At 38.1% G+C, this 7,500-nt stretch overlaps 1 long non-coding RNA gene across 1 annotated transcript in view; it reads left to right on the top strand.

The window, feature by feature from the left end:
- The window catches only part of LOC143035520 (uncharacterized), a 405,305-nt gene that overhangs the window by 305,541 nt on the left and 92,264 nt on the right, over positions 1-7,500 (top strand). The window contains exon 3 of the long non-coding RNA XR_012967321.1: positions 498-583. This is a non-coding gene — a long non-coding RNA (uncharacterized LOC143035520). The remainder of the gene's footprint in view (positions 1-497; positions 584-7,500) is intronic.

The following is a 7,500-nucleotide window of genomic DNA, read 5'->3' as shown; positions in this document are numbered from 1 at the left end:
CTTCTGTCCTGGAGAATTCAATTATATTTTTTCTTATATAGCTTTCTTCAGTTATTTCTTATACAGCGTGCTACAAAGAATCCACCGAGAGCACGTATGCAAGCTCCTGTGTGAGCTTTGCAGTGACGTAGTGATTTTTTTAGTCCAGTGATCTTTAACCTTATGTTTAGATCCTTCCCAAAGGGCGTGATCTTACAATTGTGAATCAATTGAATTTTCTGCTACTCCACTATTTCACCAATAAGACTTGTTGTTACAAGTCTATACGGCGATATTGTTTACTTAGAATAATCTTGATTCTCTGCATAATTCTTACTTAGGTTATAAAGGAATGTCATGTCATTAATAGACTCGAGCCCTCGGCAAATGTTTATAAACATGGCGGAAAGGCGGACTTAGGTAACTATCTCGCCCGTTAGCTATATTATTAAACAATATACCCTTGAAATGTAACACCGTCTTCTACCCTCTTTTCTACTAACCTCTTACTCTTACAGGGCTCGGCAGCTACCATCTGGTCATCCCGATCAACCCTTTTCTACTACCCTCATACAGGGCTCCAGCATACTACAATTTTATGCCGGTAAGTGTCGAACTCTCTCTTTCTCTTTCTGTCTGTTTCTCTCTGCCTTTGGCTTTATCCCTATTATTGTCTCTGTTTCTGCCCCTGTTCCTATCTTTGCTTCTGTTCCTATCCTTGTCCCTTTTTCAGTTTCTCTGTCTCTCTTTTTCTCCATGTAAATGTGTGTATATGTATGTATGTGTATGTATTATGTAGGTATGTATGTATATATGTATTTATGCATGTGTGTGTGTGTGTGTGTGTGTGTGTGTGTGTGTGTGTGTGTGTGTGTGTGTGTGTGTGTGTGTGTGTGTGTGTGTGTGTGTGTGTTTGTGATACAATGTAACGCAATGTAATTCAATGTAATATAATGTAATATAGTATATCTCACTCGCCCTTTCTTCACTTCCCTCCCGTCTTCCTTAGCTCCTTCTCACCCACCCTCTTTCTCTCTTTTTCTCTCTCTCCCCCTCCCCGTCTCCCCCTCCCCGTCTCCCCCTCTCTCCCCCTCTCTCCCTCCCTCTCCCCCTCTTATCTATCTCCCTCTCTCCCTCCCTCTCCCCCTCTTTCCTCTCTCTCTCTCTCTCTCTCTCTCTCTCTCTCTCTCTCTCTCTCTCTCTCTCTCTCTCTCTCTCTCTCTCTCTCTCACTCACTCACTCACTCCTTCCCTTTCTTTGCGTATTTGTCTGTGTCTCTTTATTCCCTTCCTGTCTCCTTCCTTCCAAATGAACTGTTGTTAAAAAAAAATATCCATTTACATACATACATACATATACCAAGGCTTTTCCCCCTTACAAGGGAGGTAGCCAAAAAGGAAAAGTCATAAAATCATTCCCACCCATTCCATCCCTGAATACATTCCACACCCCTCCACCCTCCCTCTCATCTTAGCACCTCCTGGATGACGGGTCATCCCTGCACCTTGTCCACTGCCTTGGGTCAGAAGCAGTGTTGCAAGACACAGCACATCCACAGCAAGGCCGCTCCATTAAATCGGCGACCCTCCCTCTCCGTCCCCCCATACATAAAGGAGAAGACGGGGAGAAATCCCTTCGGGCTGCGTCAAATTTTGCTCACACATATGTATATTTTTGGGGAGGGGAAAAGAGGAGAAGATTCCTTATTTCTCCAGAAATCTTAGTGGAAACTCAATCACAATTGTTTATAATTATAGTCTATTAGATAAACAAACTAATAAGCATCCAAAGAAAAATTATAATCATAACTTGTGTCAAACTGCAATGGTGGATTTGCTATAAATAAAACTACTTCTGGTGACAGAGGGAGCAGGCCGGAGCAGACCACCTTGTTTTCTCATCAAGTTTCCCCGACACAATAGTGTCCCGGATGAACACATATCAAGTAAATGAAAACCCACAACGGAATAAAACTTATCACTCTCATGATTCTATTGATAAATTGCGGGATAACACAACCTCCAACGACTAAACATTTTATCATAAAACGATTGTAAAAAAGAAGAGGGGAAAAAAGTAAAAATAAACAAATGAAAAACGTCGTTCAGATACCTCTATTCTAATCAAGTTTGCAATCAGTTTCAAACAAAAGTCTGCATATTCGCATGTGGGTGTAAAATAATCGTAAGAAAAATCACCCACCCACCCCCACCCTCGCCACCAAATAAAACGCGCAAAGATATTAGATTTCGGGAGATCGTGGCTCTTGTATTGATGTGCTGCGGCTCTGTCTATGTAGAATCCAGTTTCACGAGTTTTTATCCGTTCCTCTAAATTTCCTTATTTATCTATTTACTTAATTACTTGTGCTTTTTAATTACTAACTCATCTATATGTTTTGTCTAGTTACTTATATGTTCATTAACTCTTTTATCTATTTCTTTATATTTATCTTCATTCATTTGTCTGTTTAACTATTTATTCCTTTATTCATCTTAACTGACTGAAATAATATGACGATAACTAGTAAAGTATCGTTCAAGGCTAACTCATGTATAACATTCATTAAGAAATTGAGGCTATATCTAGGCCTAGGGGCATAAGAGGAAAAATGAAAAGAAATGACTGAAAGAAAAATACTCATGAAACTCGTGTCATTTCTAATCCAAACTTCTTTTTAACGTAACTCTGTGAGAGCAAGTGACAGATTTCAATGTTGGAATGTATCCCCTTTATACAGTGTGTATAGATGATGCTGTGATGCATGAGGGGGAGTGGGCGGGGGATGGGGGGTGAGGAAGTATGTATGCGAAAAAAATTGACGCAACCCGAAGGGATTTCTCCCCGTCTTCTCCTTTTCTGCATGGGGGGATAGAGAGGCAGGGGGTCGCCGAATCTATGAAGCGGCCTTGCTCTGGATGTGCTGTGTCTTGCGACACTGCTTCTGACCCAGGGCAGTGGACAAGATGCAGGAATGACCCATCATCCAGGAGGTGCCAAGATAAGAGGGAGGGAGGAGGGTGGAGGGGAGTGGAATATATAGGAAATGGAATGGGTGGGAGTGGTTTCTATGCCTTATTCTTTTTGGCTACCCCCCCGTGTAGAGGGAAAAAGCCTTTGGTATATGTATGTATACAGATTATCTCTCAGGAACAATACTTTGTGGTCAATTCGAGTTGAATCCAAGGATGCAGTAAAGAAAGACTCGATTCTGGATTAACACTGGGCAGCCAGAACCTTAATTAATAGGACAGATTATTTTTTTTATTAATTTTCTTAAGACTTCTACGAACCTTATTTTTTAGGGAGGGATCAAACCGACTAAAAACCTTGTGGCTAATGACAAAACAGTAAAAAGATAGGGAGATTGTAATTATTTATCTATTTACTTCTTACAAAGTCATAAGTATGAAATTAATCAACAATTGATTATGAAACGTGTTTGATTTATACAGTATCTAACAAAAATGATGTAATAATACAAAGTGAATCTTTTAATAACACAGAAAAAAAACACAAAATGAAAAGTTTTGCACAATAAGGTCGAGAGTAATCCAAATGCTCAAAAACAGCGAGGAAAAAAACATGCCATATTAAATTGAACAAAATGTAGACGCTCTGTTAACATATAATCTAAATATTCTTATACTCATATCTAATAAAGTTGTTCTTCTCATCATTTACTGGAGAGACAATGTCAATATATTGTGCTCAACTGGTGGTATCTCATCTCACACAAACTTGTCTTGTCTTCCTTTTATCTTTGTATTTTTCTCTTTCCCTCTACGTGTATTTCCTTTACTCTTTCTATCTTCATTTTATCTTTCTCTTTTTTACTCTTCTTTCTATTCTTCTGTCTGTTTGTCCCTCTCTGCCTCTCTCTCTTTCTCTCTCTCTCTCTCTCTCTCTCTCTCTCTCTCTCTCTCTCTCTCTCTCTCTCTCTCTCTCTCTCTCTCTCTCTCTCTCTCTCTCTCTCTCTTTCTCTCTCTCTTTCTCTCTTCCCTCCTCCTCCTCCTCCTCCTCCTCCTCCTTCTCCTCCTCCTTCTCCTCCTCCTTCTCCTCCTCCTTCTCCTCCTCCTCCTCCTCCTCCTTCTCCTCCTTCTCCTCCTCCTCCTCCTCCTCCTCCTCCTCTTTCCTCCTCCTCCTCCTCCTCCTCTCCCTCCCTCCCGTTCTCTCACTTGACTCTCTTTCTCTGGCAAAAATTGTCTGACTCCATTACAGAAGTGTCTGTTGTGGTGTCAGGAGTATTATGCCAAAGGTGTTTTGAGATACCAATTTGCATTTCTGCCGTAATTCTAAGCCTTTGGATATCGTGGCACCGTTGTTCAATGTAGACAGTCAAAAATGCTAAATGTTTTTGACTGCTTGTTTTGTGTGTAAAATCGATTGCCCGTGGACTTCATAAGCACCTACGACATATCCCTCCCCTCCCCCCTCACCTATTTCTTATACTAATGTTTTCTTTAGCCAAGAACTAAATGTATTTAATTCCTGTATTGTGTAAAAATAAGAAAGTAAAAGGCATGTAGAAAAAACAGCCCTTGTAGGGCTTGAGGATCAAGAAGAAACCTTCACTATTTCTTTAGATTAAATAACATCTGTAAAACGCAGGTATTTTTCTTCAAACGTGAAGATAATCGTTTGAAATATATATCCCCAATATATATCCCCTCTCTATTCCCTCGTCTATGATTTCCTCTCCCGTCTATATGCAGTAACCGTTGTAAATGGTCACCTTTCTTCTTGTTCTTCTTTCACATCTGTCTCTCTGGGTATTCTCTCGGATGTATATCAGTCCGCTATTCTTCCCGGTTGACAAATATTCCTACCCTGACGTCTTGTACTGTATGTTTTTGTATTTATGACACTACGTATATCTATGTCATTCGTAATATGTCCTTTTCAATTTTTTTTTTAAATCCCTGTCGAAGGTTCATTTTTAAATTTTGCAGTACTTCTTTCTTATACTCAAAAATTCTTCAGCAATACCTGTGGGAGGCTGACCTTCAAAGGTCGCGTCTTTCTTAAACGGAACTCAAAATTTCTTCAAGAATGGCTGTAGGAGGCCAAACATAAAAGACTGTAATACGTCCTTCATAACCAGAATTCAAAATTTCTTGTTGAATGGCTGATGAAAGCCTAGCTTCGAAGCTTGCAACACGTTTTTCTTAAACAAAACTTCCACTTCCTTTAACAATGCCTTTGGTAGGCTTGATTTCGACATTTGTAATCGTGTTTGACTAAGTGGAGAAGACTTCATGTCTTTTAATGCTTCCAAAAGCAATTTCATCTCCTCACTCGACACAGAGTTACACATAGTTTACCGTTCTTCTGTGAAATGCATTTGTATTTATGCACATCTGAAAAATCTAACCTTTAATAGTCTTTTTCTTATTCTTTTGTGTGAGAGGGGTGTTCGTGCGTGTGTGTGTTCGTGCGTGTGTGTTCGTGCATGTATGTGTTCGTGCGTGTGTGTGTTTGTGCGTGTGTGTGTTCGTGCGTGTGTGTGAGTGTGTGTGTGTGTGAGTGTGTGTGTGTGTGTGAGTGCGTGTGTGTGTGAGTGCCTGTGAGTGTGAGTGCGTGTTTATGTTCGTGCGCGTATGTGTGTGTGTATTTACCTAGTTATATTTTACGGGAAGGGGAGCTATGCTCATGGTGTCCCGACTTCATATCTCGTTTTATCTAGACTGTTTTTAAATTCGTGTATTCTTTTTGCACACACCACTTTCTCATCTAACTTGTTCCAAACGTCTATTACTCTGTGGGGAAAGATGTTCTTTTCAGATCTCTTCTATAACTTTCTTTCTTAATTTTCTTTCCACGCCCTCTTGTATTTCTACTATTCCATTTCATTAGATCCTCTCTATCAATAGTTTCTATACTTTTCATGATTTTATAAATAGTTATCAAGTCTCCTCTCTCTCTTCTTTGCTCTAATATCTGTAGCTCAAGTTTTGCTAGTCTCTCTTCATACGATAGTTCTGAGAGTGTTGGTGCCAATTTCGTAATTGTTCTTTGTATTCTTTCAAGTTTTGTTATACATTTTTTTGTACTTGGTGACCTTATCGTCGCTGCATACTCCAATCTTGGTCTTATCAAAGTGACTATTATTTTCTTCACCATTTATTCGTCCAGGTATGTAAATGCTACTTTGATTGTTCTTATTCAATTATAAGTGACTAACTTACTCGAATTCTACAACACAGTTATCTCAAATTATGACAAAAAAACAACAATGTAGATTTGATATATCTAGACATTGCAAAAGCTTTTGATACTGTCCCCCACGAAAGACTACTCACTAAATTAGCTTCACACGGAATAAGTGGTAGTCTATTAAGTAGGAATAGTAATTGGTTAAATGATCGAAAACACAGAATTGTTTTAAATGGAAAAACTTCTGGATGGAAAGATGTTACAAGTGGAGTTCCTCAGGGTTCCGTTATTGGGCCACTTCTATTCATAGTATATATAAATGATATAGACCATGGGCTTAAATTTGTTTCCAAATTTGCTGATGATACAAAAATGTGCGGAATGGTAAATGATCGCTTAAACCAATTAGATATTCAAGAAGATTTAAATGAATTACATCAATGGTCTGAAAAGTGGCTAATGAAATTTAACACAGGTAAATGCAAGATAATGCACATAGGTTAAAAATAACAGTAAGTAAAATTACAAGCTGTTTAGAAATTTGTTAACAAAAGTGGATAGTGAAAAGGATCTCGGTGTAATTATCAGTAACGATCTCAAATCATCCCAGCAGTGTATTTCAGCCTCTGAGTAAGCAAATAAGATCCTAGGACTGATTGCGCGATCTTTTGAATTCAAAAGTACATCTTTCATTAACAGAATATATAAATCGTTAGTTCGTCCACATTTAGAATATGCTGTTTCCGTATGGTCACCGAATCTCATTAAAGGTATTGACAGATTGGAAAAAGTACAACGAAGAGCCACAAAACTGATTCCAAATATAAAAAATAAATCATACGAAAATTGACTAAAACATATCAATCTGTTTACCTTAAAAAACGTAAACTCAGAGGTGACTTGATACAGGTCTTTAAGATTCTAAAGGGAATTGACAACATCAAAAGTGAAAATTTTTTCACACTGAATGAAAATCAGGCAAGAAACAATGGTCTCAAACTGTCCGGAAAAAGATTTAATTTGGAAATGGGTTGAAACAACTTCGCCAACCGTGTGGTTAATGAATGAAATAAACTTCCTGCAAAGGCAGTGCAATGTAGTTCAGTTCGAAGCTTTAAGAATCATTTAGACAAACACCTAAGCGAGATGCTGTAATGACTATCATTTATTTGATATCATTTGTTTATTTGTTTTATCATCTGACCGTTTGTTAATTATTATTTACTTAATTCTCATTTGTTATTAGTTGTATGTCAATTTATTATCATTTACTATTTAACTGTTTGTTTATTATTTAACTATATCTATGCACTCATTTATGTGTTTTGTTTATTTACATTGTTATAGTTTTTATTTATTCATTTA

The sequence above is a fragment of the Oratosquilla oratoria genome, chromosome 19 (assembly GCF_046742065.1).
Source record: "Oratosquilla oratoria isolate Oo_2021 chromosome 19, ASM4674206v1, whole genome shotgun sequence".
NCBI lineage: Eukaryota > Metazoa > Arthropoda > Malacostraca > Stomatopoda > Squillidae > Oratosquilla > Oratosquilla oratoria.
This window is presented reverse-complemented; position numbering and strand designations above follow the sequence as displayed.